Below are 17,165 nucleotides of genomic sequence, written 5' to 3' on the forward strand. Positions count from 1 at the left end.
GTCAGACACTTAACTGACTGAGCCACCCAGGCACCCCAATATATCCTTTCCTTTAATGATTGTTTCTTTTGACTCATTAATTACAGATGATTATGATAATATCAGTATTGTGGCCATTAATGAAATCAACTGTCTCCTTTCTACCCATTTGGCTGTGTGTAACATTTTTAAGCCTATTTTTGTTGTTATCACAACTCAGACTGGTTGTATCCTGAAAATGAAAACATGAAAAATGAAAATATAACAAGTAATTGACCAAATAGAGGTGTGCTTCTCTGAAATTTCTTTTTTTTTTTTTTTAACATTTATTTATTTTTAAGAGACAGAGCACGAGCAGGGTGGCGGGGAGTGGGGAGCAGAGACAGAGGGAGACACAGAATCCAAAGCAGGCTCCAGGCTCTGTGCTGTCAGCACAAAATCAGATGCTCAACCACCTGAGCCATCCAGGTGCCCATCTGAAATTTCTTTTAAATTTAAATAGAAGTAAGTCTTTTATTTTATTTATTATTTTAAAAAAATTTTATTTTTGAGAGACAGAGCACGAGCGGGGGAGGGGCAGAGAGAGAGAGAGACAGACAGACAGACAGACAGAATCTGAAGCTGGCTCTAGGCTCTGAGCTGTCAGTGCAGAGCCCGATGCAGGGCTCAAACTCACAAACCATGAGATCATGACCTGAGCCCAAGTCGGACACCTAACTGACTGAGCCACTCAGGTGCCCCTATTAAATCCATTTTAAACTGAGTGTACATATACTTTGAAGAATAACTTAAGTAATTAAGTATTTTTAAAAAACATCCTTAGTTTTCAGTGTTTTTAATAAAACATGTCACAGAAATAAGGTTATTAGTAGGTTAGCATATATCAACTCAAGTATTTAAGATTCAACTTACTGCTACCTGGGCATTCCACAGGTATGTTTAGATGTCTCTGCTTCCACAGAATCAAGTATACACTTGGTTGAGAATGTTAAATGCTATTAACTTCATCTCCCCCACCCAACCCAACTAATATTCCTGAAACTATTTTAACAAATCCTCTTGTCTGTCAACATGTCTCACGTTCCATCTGTTGGTTTAAGAGTCAGCTCAAATCCCTTAAGTCCTTTCTGGCCCACAATCTTTTGTTTTGTTTTGTTTTTTTCCAAAAAAACCTAAAATGTGGATTTTCACCATTGCCTGGCAGTTAAATCACATTCTGTCTTGTTATATTTCTTCTCTTGCATTTATTATACCAGTTAACTGGCACTGAGCAAATCATAATACATCCTTTGGTCTCAAGTTATGAGTTAAGTGATTTCTGGGGTTCTCTACCTTGAAGAAGATAGTCACTGCATTCATAAGTTGTCTCTAAAACCTGATTGTCATCACTTTGAGGCCTGAAAATACTTGTTAGAGACAAAGCATGCTGTTTCGGCGAGATTTGACAGAAGTCGAGAGACCTGGCTTCACGTCTTGTCTCTGCCCCTGACTCAGAATGTGACTACTGCCTGTCTGTACATTGATTTTCGTTTTTGCGAAATGAGTGCAAGTTGAGTAGTCTAGTTGTTAGAAAGTTACTTTGAGGAAGTTCTTGAAGTGAACAATAGAGTTATTTGCAACTTTAGCTTCTTGGGCAGGTTTTCTAGAACATAAATGCCATGTGAATGGAGACAGTTGTGAAGTTAGTCATGTTGACAGTAAATCGTGGGTGTCATTAGGCACCGGCTTGGGTCCTCAATCTGCCGAAATGGAGAAGCAGGAAAAGGAAAAGGCTGTTCTGCCTTTGCGCTCCTAGTACAGACTAATGTCTATTCTACTTTCTGACATTCACACCCTTCACAGCAGAACCCAGATTTTATGTTCTCCATCTTTTTCTTGACAGCCATGTGCTTCAGGACAAGCTGAGACTCTTCTCACTTACTAGGGGTGAGTTTTGGTTCTTAAGACACATGATAATCCAAACCAGTGATTGACATGGTCAATGAACATGTCCAACTTGAGCCAGTGAGGATGTGGGGGCTTCTCGTAAGGTCTCTTTCCTTAAAAACGAGGACTCAAAGGCATGTCTCTTTTTTCTGGAGTTGGCCATTTTCTGGATGTGATGCCTAGAATGTTGTGACCATCTCACTTCCTGAGGATGAAGTGAGCAAAAAGGAGGACAGAGCCAAGAGAATCAGAAAAGCAAAGCTTGAGCTTTGACAGAACACTCCCTATCTCTGAACATCTTGTTATTTGAGATAATTTTCCTTATGCCCTAGCCGTTTTCAGTTACTTATAACTAAAGTATCAACATGGCTGTCACCTTTCTGGACTCTGTGAACAATGGTGTCTTGATTTGGGTTAACTTAGCTCAATTCCATGTCATCATCAGGTTGCTAACCTCAAGCCATGGTTTACTTTTCTCACTGTGACAGCCCAAGTTCAGGAAAAAGAGTTAATCTTCATATATGTGGTTGAAAGCAATTGATGGGTTAAGTCAGACATGTACTCCAAACAGGCTTGGTAGTGAGAAGTTAAGTGAGTATAGTTTTTCTGTTTTAGGGGGCTATTTTTTTATTCCTCATATTTTATTACATTAATATTAGAATCTTGTAAGCATTAAAGATGAAATCCTAGAAGCTAAAAATAGTGTGTTGAGTGTAAGTATAGCTAACCATTTCGTGTTAACTCAGGCTTTGAGCCTAAAATAGCCTTGTTTAGCTTGTAAGATCCTCTTTGGATTTTGTTTAGTGAGCAAATTCCTATGTATCATTTTTGATAGTAACTTGAATTTTCTACTGAGAATGGGAATAATATAAGTTTGAAGATGGTAAGAAGGAATCATTTTGCCATTCTGTCCCCTTTGAAGAGGAGGAAGAAAAGGATGGGTGAGTAAAGGGTGACATTTGTTTATGTCTTCTGGAATGTTTCTCTCTTTTCTAAGTTTCTTGTTTGTGTTTTGTCAAGATTAAATGACAATGTATGTGCAAATGCCAGTCATAACCTAGCACATGCAAACAGCTTGATATGGAATATTTCTTAATGTTTATGAAAGGGGATTCCAGTCAAATAACCCTACTGCTTACGAGACTATAACTTGCATTGTAGCTTGAAGTGTTTATTTCGCAAAACCGTCGAGAATGCAATTACTTTCTTTGATGTTTGAGCTGTCAATGCATGCTTTGAAGTACCTCATTGTTGAAGGAACCAGATGCCTTGCTAACTTTGAGTTATATGCATGCTGCATGTAAGCATTTTTAGTTGTGTTCAGTGTTTATGTGTGAGTTCAAGTTGTTAAATGGCTCCAGCCTTCAGGCTGATTTTTAATCTGGAGATATGTAAATTTCATAAAGTGATGTTACTTACTCTTACCTTTGGATATGAGCTTACAGAGAAATTATAGTATACAGAGACAGGATAATATGATGAGTTTTTTAAAGAGCTATTTTTTATTCTGAGGTTATATCCTCCTTCTTAATGTTTTAAAATTAAAAATGCTAGATTTTAAAAAGTGGCCTTACCTTACTAAAGTTAAGAGTTGACAGTCTCTTGTGAGTATCCCAAATTTGGAGAGTTTTACTGGACCATAAAGTTTTGAAGTCTGGGAACCACTTATCTTGTCCAAGATGAGTAAACTGAAGTTTCTTCCCTAGACGGCTCATGAAAGGCAAATAGAAAATAAAAATTCAGGTCTCCTCACAAGTGATTTCTTCTTTCTTCACAAATTTTTCCCTGAGTGGGGTTATTGGAAGCCATGCCTTGTTATACAACTGTAAGCTTAAATGTTCTGTTCATATCGTTACATCGAACCCAAGTCTGACCTGGGCGCCTAGGTGGCTCAGTCAGTTAAGTATCTGATTCGTGATTTTTGTTCATGTTATGATCTCATGGTTTGTGAGTTTGAGGCCCACGTTGGGCTCTGTGCTGATAGCATGGAGCCTGCTTGGAATTCTCTCTCTCTCTGTCTCTCTCTCTCTCTCTCTCTCTCTCTCTCTCTCTGCCCCTCCCCTGTGTGCACATGCACACTCACTCTCACTCTCTCAAAATGAACTTAGCCTCCTGTGTTAAGAAAAAAAAAAAAGAAGAAGAAGAAAGAAAGAAAGAATCCAAGTCTGATCAAACAGGGCTGTTGGCTCATAGATCTGTCAGGTGACAGTTTATATTACTGTGCAACTTATGCCTGCAGCAGTCTCATTTTTCTGTGTCTCTGTTTTAAATTGGATCATGGAGGAGAATAATTGTCTTTGAATTTTAGCTTTATCAGTAACATTTCTACTTGTTAATATAGATGCATAAGATTAAATCTATACTGGTGCTAAGGAATAGAAAGACCAGTTGGGTACACTGAGGTTTTGACAACTTATTTTTTTCTGGTTGAAGCATCATTATAAAATATAGTATCAAGGAGAAGTACTGAGGTTAAGTTCATGTCAGTCGTATTCATGTCTTGGCACTACAGTAGCTCACTAAATGTTTGCTCAGTGTATTTATTTAGCTGTTTACCCCTGACCTGGAGTAGACAATCAAAGAAAACTCTGGTGGTGCCAGTTATCCAACTTTGTCCAGAATAATTTTTATTAGAATGTTTTCCGTTTTATTTCACTAATACACTGTCCCCTGATTCCCATGGATTTACCTTATCTCTCCTGAGAGGTATTGTGAAGAACATTTTAGTCACATGTGTCCTGCGGTAGAGCTTCCAAAGGGCTTTCACAAACGTCTCATTTGACTCACAACCACCTTAAGAAGTAGGTAGGGCAAGTATTATTATTATTTTAACAATAAAGAAATGGAAACTCCAGCCAATAGATCTGATTCAGGTTTGCACAACCATTAAGTAGTGGATTTAAGGCTTGAACCTAGGTTGACTTACTTTAGTAGAGTTCAGTGTTTCTAGATTATCTTTAGATCACTAATCCCACAAGAGGTTTCATGGAGTCTCGTGGTAAAATGGGTTTGTATATGCTGTTCCTATGGATGCTGGTAGCACAGACGAAGTCCCTGTACCAACAAGACCAGTTTACCTTTGTTCATTGTGATATTTCCCTTTATAATAAAACCTTTGTTTGCGAGGGTAATTTGTTCCAGAAATATGCTTATAATCCAAAGCACTTGTGTATCAAAGCGAATTTCCCTGTGAGAAATAATGGAAACTCGGGTGCTTCATTCCACAACCCCAAAATATTCATATAAAAATGATTATAATATTGTAATGCAGTACAAAATAATAAAATACAAAATAAAAAGAAAAATAAATTAATCTGCACTTACCTTTGAAAACCTTCATGGCTGGTGTAAGGGAGACAGAGAGCAAGGTTATTATATAGGACAACTTTCACTATCACTAATGGAATCACTGCTATCTATTGGCTCAATGGAATCTTTTCTGCATGGGGGCCATTGTATATGTTTGCTCAGATGTTGACTGTAGTACAGTATTAATAAACTCTTGTCATATACTGTATTTAGTATAGCTGGCAATAAGGCAGAAAAGGAAAAGGTCTGTGTCTAAAGGCAGCCTGACCTAGAATGAAGCAAAGCATTCCTGAGCTTACTCTTGTATGGAAAAGCAAAGGACCGTCCATAGGTGCTTTGAAGTGACAAAAACACACTAGTGCTAGTTGTGGGCACTTTCCAGCGTTCTGAAAAATCACTCATTTCTGCCAAACACCTTGGCCTGAGACTGAGCATCTGAGCATGGGAGAGACGATCACCCACAATCCCACAGTGAGGGAGAGAGACAGACAGAGAGGAACCATGGCTCAGTTACGATCATGTGACATCTGGCATCAGGTACTAGTATTGCAAGATATCGCCTGTTTATCAAGTTAAAATTTATTAGAAATATTTGCTCATCTTGTGGAACACTCGCAGAACAAGTTACTCGCAATCCAAGGTTTTACTGTATTTGAACATAGAACCTCTTTTTAAATTAACATTCTTTAAATATCCCAAGACATTAGTATTCCTTCAAGTATACTTTGGGTACTTTGGGGGAATGTTAGTATAGTGATTTCTTTTTCTTTCTTTCTTTCTTTCTTTCTTTCTTTCTTTCTTTCTTTCTTTCTTTCTTTCTTTCTTTCTTCCTTCCTTCCTTCCTTCCTTCCTTCCTTCCTTCCTTCCCTCCTTTCTTTCTTAATGTTTATTTTTGAGAGAGAAAGACAGTGTGAGTGGGGGAGGGGCAGAGAGAGAGAGGGAGACACATAGTCCAAAACAGTTTCCAGGCTCTGAGCTGTCAGCACAGAGCCTGACGCAGGGCTCGAACCTGGGAACAGTGAGATCATGACCTAGGCCAAAGACAGACGCTTAATCGACTAAATCACCCAGGAGCCCCAGTGTAGTAACATCTATACCATGCTACCCTCATTTTATATGGGGCTTTTTTTTATGGCACCTCATAATCTAAGCTTCCTACTCAATTGTCGAATGCTAGCTTTCTGAAAATATACCAAAATAATCCTACTTATTTAAGCAAAGCTGAGTTTATTCTTTACTGTGGTAAGGACAATCACTTCATTGACAGTCTTATTAGGGTTTTGAAGTAAGGGAGAGCAAAATCAAGTTATGTGAGTTCTTTTTGCGGTCTGATTTAAGGTGGGTTTCTTGATTTGAGGTCTTGTTTGTGGCTGGACAAATTTGGTACTAGGATTTTAAAGTAAATCTTGAAAAGTAAATAGTCACTAAATGCTACCTGTTCTGAGAAAAGAGTATATACTTTGCTGAGGGTGGACGTTGAATAGTTTAGTGTACAGATAAATGACTTAAAGGAAGTTCTTAAAATGAACAATAAAGTTCTTTGTAGCTTTAGCTTTCTGGGCAAGTGTCCTAGAATATTAATGCCATTGAATGAAGACAGTCAAATAGTAAAAGTTGTTAATGTTGACAGTAAGCTGTGTAAGTGCAAATAGTTTCGGTTCTCAGTATTGCCATTCTTTGGCCTGAGCTGAAAGATCCATAACAAGGGATGTGATCCCACAGTCTTTACTGCAGATTGTCACTGCTATTTGTGGCATCATGATCATGTATCACAGTTCCCAGATGACTGTTTCAGCATGCACAGTGTTAGTTTTTTCTGTTCTTTTTCTTGATCATTTCTTTAATTTTGTGATGAGACACCAGTTGCATAGCAACATTTAAAACTTGCCGTCACCCATCTGAGCCCCTGTATAACAAATTCTAAGAGAAGGACTATGATCAGAGTTTGTAGAATTCTTTTAAACCCTGAGCCAAGAGTGCCCAAATTAAAATAGAAGGACAGATTTCATTTCCATTTAGAGTCTGTAGTACCAGATAGGGGATTATTAGCCAAGTTACCATATTTTGTGATTTTTTTTTTGTTGTTAGCTTACCAGATCTATTTAGTAGTATTAAAGATGCCAGAGAGGTCTGCAGTGATATAATCACATCATTTTCCCCTAAAACAGTACATGCTTCCTCTCAAGACACCAATATTATATCTAATGGGCTTTTATTTCAGTTCAATTTCCTGAATCTCTTGGATGAAGATTTCCTTGGTGGAACTTTATAGCCTTAGTGGATTTGTCTAGCTTTCCTTTTCTCTGAACCATAGCATGTAAGCTGTCTCCCTATTTCAAGGCTTCTTGCAAAGTGAAATAGTCTAGCAGATAATAGACAGCAATCCAGAATTCTCTGTGAATCGTTAGGGCTCAGTTTTTAACCTAAGGTCCAATTTTTCTCCTTTCATTAATTTACCTAATTTCCTTTTCTGAGAGGCAAATTGATGAGTCCGAGTGGGTAATATCAGACTATCCTGAGGGCAGGTTGTCCATTTACCATGGTAACAACCCCTGGGCATTTTGCAGTTTGTAGCCAATAGACTTTTGTGTTACAGATCTAATTGTATTACAAAGTCAGTTTTGTGTTACATATGTAGTCATTGGTGGCCACTTAGTCGTCTGTTTTTGATTAAAGTACCCCTAATGGGGTTGTCAATTAGTTTTTTTATGATTTGGGGCCACTTGAGTAGTCTGGTTCCAGGTGTTAAAATTTAGTGTCAAGACCATTAATTAGGCACATCTAAAGTAAAGGAAATAGTGTGTTTTACCTGTAGCACTGGATAAAGTGAGACAGCTTCCAAATATCTACCATGTGTTCCCTAGTTCTTTTCCAAGCTCCATATCTGAGAGTTCAAGTACCATAGCTAGATCCCACAAAAGGTCCAAATAATAGTTTTGGTGGAGACAAGAGTCTTTTTTTTCTACATATGACATGATAGAGGATTTTAGATTTCTGGCTGTCTATCTGTGTGTTGTTTGCCATCTAAAAATTTGCCTGATACTCTTGCCCTAAGTGGACTGAAGTGATCTCAGAAAATGGTTCCCTATTCAGTGGATCCAGAAAACCCTACTAAAGTAAATCATGCAAATCAAGAAGTTCAAATCTTCTTGTTTACTTTAAGAACACATGTGAAACTGCCAGGCCATCAAGGGTATGCATGTCCAAAAAACCACCAAGTATCTGAAAGATGTCACTTTGCAGGAGCTATGTGTACCATTCCTTCGCTACAATGGTGGAGTTGGTAGGTGTGCCCAGGCTAAACAGTGGGGCTTGACACACAGTCGGTGTCCCAAAAAGAGTGCTGAATTTTTGCTGCACATGCTTAAAAATTCAGGGTGTAGTGCTGAATTTAAGGGTTTAGATATAGATTCTCTGGACATTGAGCACATCCAGGTGAACAAAGCCCTCAAGATGCAATGCAGAACTTAGAGAGTCCATGGTCGTATTAACTGGTACATGAGCTCTCCCTGCCACACTAAGATGATCCTGACCGAAAAAGAGCAGATTGTTCCTAAACCAAAAGAGGAGGTTGCACAGAAGAAAAAGATCTCGCAGAAGAAACTGAAGAAACAAAAACTTAGGGCCCAGGAACAAATCCTGCATAAAATAAATGCAAATACAAGAAAAAAAAAGTAAAAAAAAAATGCCTAATAAAATGATTGAGTTTACACAGAAGTTACCAGATTTCATTCAAGGAAATGGAACCAAGGGAAACCAAGTGGCTGCTCCCAAAGGGAAATATGTACAATTCCAATGATTAGTTTGGTTGTATGCTCTACTTGTTCATGAGTCATTTGTCTCTTCCAGAAGGCCAAATCTGGGTTTTAAGGTAATGCATACTTTAGGAGGATTCCAAGGCAAGTCTGCTCATACCTGTTGATGATAAGGTCAGAGGTATTACATGAGTCCCTTGCCATATTTGGTCATGCCTGCTTGCTAGTAGCGTGTGGAGTCTAGAATCAGATGTAATATTCCTAGATGCCCAGATAAGTCAACTACTCATAAGGCAAAAGTTGTTGAACCCCAGTGGAGTCATTAAAGCCAATGAGAATATCTTCAACCGTAGAACTTGGAGAGTCTCTGAGAACTTTGCTAAACTAAGTTTCAGAACTCCATTTTTTTTTTTTTCCTACTTTTCCTAGAAATTGGGGGCAATATGCATAGCAGACTTTCTGAGTAAGTGGTAGGGCTTCACAAAACTCTTTAATAAATAGTCCCAGGGAAACTGGTGCTTTGTTTACTAAAGAGAGAGAGGCTGGAATTCCTCAGGTTGGAGCATGAAATTAGGTAATATTTTTTATACTATAGGGCTAAAGATCTAGTAAGAAAGGATTTCAGTCTATCCTGAGAATAAGGATAGAACAATGACCAGGGCATATTTAAAACCCATAATAGGGTATACTTGGATGAAATCCATTTGGAGATGTTCAAAGAGGACCTGAATTTGGGGCTTTTGTCCAAGGCCAACCTTTAAAGTTTTACTAAAGTTATACTGGTGACATGGGACATGCATCAGAGACACCAGCAGCAATCTTAGTAAAGTTTCCACACTGGGATGCTTAAATTTATGTCACATTTATGACTGAATTAAGGGGTGCACAGGTAGCTGGTAAAACATTATTTCTAGGAGTGTCTGTGAGGTTGTTTCTGGAAGAGATTAGCATTTGAATCATTAAACTAAAGATTTGTACTATCAGTTTGGATGGGCAACATCAAGTCAGTTGAGGGCCCGAATAGAATCAAAAGGCTGAGGGAGGCTGAATTTTCTTTACTTTTCCCTATGGACATCAGGATTCCTGGTTTGGGGGCCTTTGGAAGTGGATTGAATTATATCACTGGCTTTCCTATTTCTCCAGCTTGCAGAGAAGATAGCAGATTACAGGACTTCTTGGTCTTCATAACTATGTGATCCAATTTCTATAATATCTCTCTGTGTGTGTGTGTGTGTGTGTGTGTGTGTGTGTGTGTATCTGTCTGTCTGTGTTTATTCTGTTGTGTCCATTTCTCTGGATAGCCCTGGCTAATATACCAATGTTGGTTCAGTACAGTGGCCAATTTTTCCTTGCTGTGGTAAGTAGTTTCGTGTAAACTTTTTACCATATTCCATGATGAGAGTGTCAAGACATTATCCCTATGCAGTTTGCATCCAGATTTCTTCCAGTATTTCTCTTCTCATTCTGGATCTAATTGCTGGCATCTTGTAATAGCCTCACCTCTCCAAAGATTTAGTCTTTTGGGATTTCATGAACACTAGGATTTTAGTAAAGGATGCCTGTCTCGCATCGTGATCAGCCGTGGCATTTTGTTCAGTGTCATGTTATCCCATTTGTGATAAGTTCCAACCATTATAATGACCAGTACTTTAGGATGTATTAGAGTACTTCAAAGTTCTTTAATTTTCTTATTGATCTTAATTAGATTTTCTGCTGAGATCAAGAATCATACGTGCTATCAGTTTATATATCAATTCTCTTTAAGTAACCAACAGGTTCTGGTGAATATACTGAGGCAAATTTTGCCTTCTTGCAGGGGGTCATATCCTAGAGGGGAAGTGTGAGACCTGTTATAGTGTATCTCTCCTGATAATTTTCTATGTAAGTCCATCAACAAAGAAGTTTAAGTCTGGCTTCTCTAATAAATCAATTTGGAGCATAGATCATTCATGCACAGAGATTAAACAGTCGTGAGTGTCCTCTTCTCCAGGTAATAGAAGTAGAGCAGCAGTATTTCGAATATAATAATGAATATAAATGTGTGGGAAAAAAATAGCATCTCATAGAAGATAAGCCCACCTGGTGAGAACTGTATATTACTAGTAAGCAGCAAAGATTGTACAGCATGGGACACCATCAAGTTTAAAGGAGACCCTAAAACCAAGTCTGCAGAAGCCTCTCCTAGGTTGGCGGCTGTAGCTGCTGCCCTTACCAGGTCAGTAGGTCTTGCCACCAGGTTAAGAAGAAGATTGTAGTAAGCCTTTGGCCTCTAGTGATTCTCTTGAAATTGAGTCAGAACATTAAAAGCTTGCCCAAACTCCTCTTGTACAAATAGAAAGGTTTATGATAATTAGGAAAAGCCATGGTGAGACACTATTGAAGAGTTCAACTTTGCTGTTGTAGCAACACAAAGACAGCCTTGGGTAATCTGTAAATGAATGAGTGTAGCCATGTTCCAATAATACTTTATTTATAAAACAGGTACTGGATATGGACCTTTTCTTTTACTAAAGAATTTAGTCTTTAATATTTATTATGTTAATAATATTTTTGGAGTTCTTTTTACCATCTTATTTTGTGTTTTGTAGCATTCTTTTTACATATGTATTTTTTCCCTTTTCTTGGATTGATAGAGATTTTTTAAAATTTTGTTTTAAATTTCATCTTCTCCATTGAAAGTGATGGTCTCTATTTTAATTTTTTGTGGTTCTAAAAATTCTAACAAGCATGTTTAATTGAACAAATTCAAAATTTAATCACTGTTTTTGCTCATCACCCAAATTATATACTATTATTTTTTATTTTACTGGTCTATATTTAACCCCACATTTCAGTACAGTTGTTGCTGCATTATACAGTCAATAGTAGCTTAGATTTTCTTATGCACTTTCTGCTTATTTTGCTTACCATTGATTTTTGCATCACAAATCATTTTTGGGGGGAGTCCATTTTACTTCTTCTTGGAGTAGGTCTTGTGAGTTTTAGAAGTAAGTTAGACTAGTTTCTTTAGGGTAATCTTTGCCTCTAGCTGTATTTAAGATCTTCCCTTCATTGTTCTGTAATGTTTAGTTGTGAATCTCTTTAAGCTTTTTTAGGACTCATCGGGATCCTTGAATCTGAGAATTTGCGCCTTTTATCAGTGTTGGAAAATTTTCAGCTATTATGTTTTTGAACATTGCCTCATTCCTATATTATTTATTTGTTTCTTCTGGTAGTCTTAGTAGAGATGTGTTCAACATTTTCCCTCTGTTCTCAATATCTATTACATTTCTTTTTATATTTTTCGTCTATTATTCTTTCCTTCATCTTGAGTAATTTCTTCAAAATTATCTTTGATAATAATTCTTTCTTCAGCCACATCTAATCTTCTCTTTTATCTCATTATTGAGTTTCCAAGTCCAATGATATGTTTTAAATTTCTAGACACTCTACTTATGAAATACGCCTGTTCATACTTTAAGTACTATCTTAAGTATATATTTAAATGTAGTCAGTAAATTATTTCCAGTCACTGTGAGTCTGAAATGGTTGTGTTCTGTTTGAGTGTTAGTCACGTATGCTGATTTTTTTTCTCTTGTACCTAAGGGATTTTTTGTCTTAATTTCATATTTGCTTTATCTGTGAATTCTTGGGAGCCAGACTTCAGGGTAGACTAGGATTTGCATTTATTTCTGCCAGTCACTTTGGAGTGTTTTTTTTTTTTTTAATGTTTATTTTTGAGAGAGAGAGAGCAAGATGGGGAGGGGCAGAGAGAGAGGGAGACACACAGTCTGAAGTAGGCTCCAGGCTCTGAACTGTCAGCACAGAGCCCAATGCCCAGGCTTAAACTCATGACCTGAGCCAAAGTTGGACAGCGAGATCATGGCCTGAGCCAAAGTTGGACGGTTAACCAACTGAGCCACCCAGGTGCCTCATTGGGAATTTTTTTTTTAAATGAAATTTATTGTCAAATTGGTTTCCATACAACACCCAGTGCTCATCCCAACAGGTGCCCTCAATACCCATCACTCACTCACCCCTGCCTTCCACCACCCATAAACCCTCAGTTTGTTCTCAGTTTTTAGGAGTCTCTTATGTTTTGGCTCCCTCCCTCTCTAACCATTTTTTTCTTCTTCCCCTCCCCCATGGTCTTCTGTTAAGTTTCTCAGGATCCACATAGGAGTGAAAACATATGGTATCTGTCCTTCTCTGTATGACTTATTTCACTTAGCAAACACTCTCCAGTTCCATCCATGTTGCTACAAAAGGCCATATTTCATTCTTTCTCATTGCCACGTAGTATTCCATTGTGTATATAAACCAAAATTTCTTTATCCATTCATCAGTTGATGGACATTTAGGCTCTTTCCATAATTTAGCTATTGTTGAGAGTGCTGCTATAAACATTGGGGTACAAGTGCCCCTATGCATCAGTACTCCTGTATCCCTTGGGTAAATTCCTAGCAGTGCTACTGCTGGGTCATAGGGTAGGTCTATTTTTAATTATTTTAGTAACCTCCACACTGTTTTCCAGAGTGGCTGCACCAGTTTGCATTCCCACCAACAGTGCAAGAGGATTCCCATTTCTCCACATCCTCTCCAGCATCTATAGTCTCCTGTTTTGTTCATTTTAGCCACTCTGACTGGCATAAGGTGATACCTGAGTGTGGTTTTGATTTGTATTTCCCTGATGAGGAGTGACGTTGAGCATCTTTTCATGTGCCTGTTGGCCATCTGGATGTCTTCTTTGCATGTCATCCTTGGCAGGGTCCATGCTAATCTTCTGTGTATCGTTCCAATTTTAGTGTATGTGCTGCCGAAGCAAGTACATCCAGATGTCTTCTTTAGAGAAGTATCTATTCATGTTTTCTGCCCATTTCTTCACTGGATTATTTGTTTTTTGGGTGTGGAGCTTGGTGAGCTCTTTATAAATTTGGATACTAGCCCTTTGTCTGATATGTCATTTGCAAATATCTTTTCCCATTCTGTCGGTTGCCTTTTAGTTTTGTTGATTGTTTCCTTTGCAGTGCAAAAGCTTTTTATCTTCATGAGGTCCCAATAGTTCATTTTTGCTTTTGTTTCCCTGGCCTTTGGGGATGTGCCAAGTAAGAAATTGCTACGGCTGAGGTCAGAGAGGTTTTTTCCTGCTTTCTCTTCTGGGGTTTTGATGGTTTCCTGTCTCACATTTAGGTCCTTTATCCATTTTGAGTTCTTTTTGTAAATGATGTAAGAAAGTGGTCTAGTTTCATTCTTCTGCATGTTGCTGTCCAGTTCTCCCGGCACCATTTGTTAAAGAGACTGTCTTTTTTCCATTGGATGTTCTTTCCTGCTTTGTCAAAGATTAGTTGGCCATACTTTTGTGGGTCTAGTTCTGGGGTTTCTATTCTATTCCATTGGTCTATGTGTCTGTTTTTGTGCCAATACCATGCTGTCTTGATGATGACAGCTTTGTAGTAGAGGCTAAAGTCTGGGATTGTGATGCCTCCTGCTTTGGTCTTCTTCTTCAAAATTACTTTGGCTATTCGGGGCCTTTTGTGGTTCCATACAAATTTTAGGATTGCTTGTTCTAGCTTTGAGAAGAATGCTGGTGCAATTTTGATTGGGATTGCATTGAATGTGTACATAGCTTTGGGTAGTATTGACATTTTAACAATATTTATTCTTCCAATCCATGAGCATGGAATGTTTTTCGATTTCTTTATATCTTCTTCAATGTCCTTCATAAGCTTTCTATAGGTTTCAGCATACAGATCTTTTACATCTTTGGTCAGGTTTATTCCTAGGTATTTTATGATTCTTGGTGCAATTGTGAATGGGATCAGTTTCTTTATTTGTCTTTCTGTTGCTTCATTATTAGTGTATAAGAATGCAACTGATTTCTGTACATTGATTTTGTATCCTGTGACTTTGCTGAATTCATGTATCAGTTCTAGCAGAATTTTGGTGGAATCTATCGGGTTTTCCATGTATAGTATCATGTCATCTGCAAAAAGTGAAAGCTTGAGTTCGTCTTTGCCAATTTTGTTGCCTTTGATTTCCTTTTATTGTCTGATTGCTGATGCTAGAACTTCCAACACTATGTTTAACAACAGTGGTGAGAGTGGACATCCCTGTCATGTTCCTGATCTCAGAGGGAAAGCTCTCAGTTTTTCCCCATTGAGGATGATATTAGCTGTGGGCTTTTCATAAATGGCTTTTATGATGTTTAAGTATGTTCCTTCTATCCCGACTTTCTCGAGGGTTTTTATTAAGAAAGGATGCTGAATTTTGTCAAATGCTTTTTCTGCATCGATTGACAGGATCATATGGTTCTTCTTTTATTAATGTGATGTATCACATTGACTGATTTTCGAATGTTGAACCAGCCCTGCAGCCCAGGAATGAATCCCACTTGATCATGGTGAATAATTCTTTTTATATGCTGTTGAATTCGATTTGCTAGTATCTTATTGAGAATTTTTGCATCCATATTCATCAGGGATATTGGCCTGTAGTTCTCTTTTTTTACTGGGTCTCTGTCTGGTTTAGGAATCAAAGTAATGCTGGCTTCATAGAATGAGTCTGGAAGTTTTCCTTCCCTTTCTATTTTTTGGAATAGCTTGAGAAGGATAGGTATTATCTCTACTTTAAATGTCTGGTAGAATTCCCCTGGGAAGCCATCTGGTCCTGGACTCTTATTTCTTGGGAGATTTTTGATAACTGCTTCCATTTCTTCGCTGGTTATGGGTCTGTTCAAGCTTTCTATTTCTTCCTGTTTGAGTTTTGGAAGTGTGTGGGTGTTTAGGAATTTTTCCATTTCTTCCAGGTTGTCCAGTTTGTTGGCATATAATTTTTCACAGTATCCTGATAATTCCTTGTATTTCTGAGGGATTGGTTTAATAATTCCATTTTCATTCATGATTTTATCTATTTGGGTCATCTCCCTTTTCTTTTTGAGAAGCCTGGCTAGAGGTTTATCCATTTTGTTTATTTTTTCAAAAAACCAACTCTTGGTTTCATTGATCTCCTCTACAGTTTTTTTAGATTCTATATTGTTTATTTCTGCTCTGATCTTTATTATTTCTCTTCTTCTGCCAGATTTGGGTGTCTTTGCTGTTATGCTTCTATTTCCTTTAGGTGTGCTGTTGGATTTTGTGTTTGGTATTTTTCTTGTTTCTTGAGATAGGCCTGGATTGCAATGTATTTTCCTCTCAGGACTGCCTTGACTGCACCCAAAGCATTTGAATTGTTGTATTTTCATTTTCATTTGTTTCCTTATATTTTTAAATTTCTTCTCTAATTGCCTGGTTGACCCATTCATTCTTTAGTAGGGTGTTCTTTAACCTCCATGCTTTTGGAGGTTTTCCAGATTTTTCTTGTGGTTGATTTCAAGCTTCATAGCATTGTGGTCAGAAAGTATGCATGGTGTGATCTCAATTCTTGTATACTTATGAAGGGCTCTTTTGTGACCCAGTATGTGATCTATCTTGGAGAAGGTTCCATGTGCACTCGAGAAGAAAGTATATTCTGTTGCTTTGGCATGCAGAGTTCTAAATATATCTATCAAGTCCATCTGAAACAGTGTATCATTCAGGGCCCTTGTTTCTTTATTGATCCTGTGTCCAGAGGATCTATCCAATGTTGTAAGTGGAGTATTAAAGTCCCCTGCAATTACCACATTCTTATCAATAAGGTTGCTTATGTTTGTGATTAATTGTTTTATATACTTGGGGGCTCCTGTATTTGGCACATAGACATTTATAATTGTTAGCTCTTCCTGATGGATAGACCCTGTAATTATTATATAATGCCCTTCTTCATCTCTTGTTACAGCCTTTAATTTGAAGTCTAGTTTGTCTGATATAAGTATGGCTACTCCAGCTTTCTTTTGACTTCCAGTAGCATGATAGATAGTTCTCTATCCCCTCACTTTCAATCTGCAGGTGTCCTCAGGTCTAAAATGAGTCTCTTGTAGACAGCAAATAGATGGGTCTTGTTTTTTTTTTAATCCATTCTGATACCCTATGTCTTTTGGTTGGGGCATTTAGTCCATTTACCTTCAGTGTTATTATTGAAAGATATGGGTTTAGAGTCATTGTGATGTCTGTAGGTTTCATGCTTGCAGTGATGTCTCTGGTACTTTGTCTGACAGGATCCCCCTTAGGATCTCTTGTAGGGCTGGTTTAGTGGTGATGAATCCCTTCAGTTTTTGTTTGTTTGGGAGACCTTTATCTCTCC

General features: G+C 37.8%; 2 pseudogenes; one reads left to right on the forward strand and one right to left on the reverse strand.

Moving 5' to 3' along the window:
* Positions 1 to 8,291: 8,291 nt before the first annotated feature.
* LOC122467950 lies at positions 8,292 to 8,880 on the forward strand (annotated as a pseudogene).
* A 4,796-nt stretch (positions 8,881 to 13,676) lies between these two features.
* Positions 13,677 to 13,777, reverse strand: LOC122469719 (annotated as a pseudogene).
* Between the last annotated feature and the right edge of the window lie 3,388 nt (positions 13,778 to 17,165).

Source organism: Prionailurus bengalensis, chromosome B3, assembly GCF_016509475.1.
Source record: "Prionailurus bengalensis isolate Pbe53 chromosome B3, Fcat_Pben_1.1_paternal_pri, whole genome shotgun sequence".
NCBI classification, from domain to species: domain Eukaryota; kingdom Metazoa; phylum Chordata; class Mammalia; order Carnivora; family Felidae; genus Prionailurus; species Prionailurus bengalensis.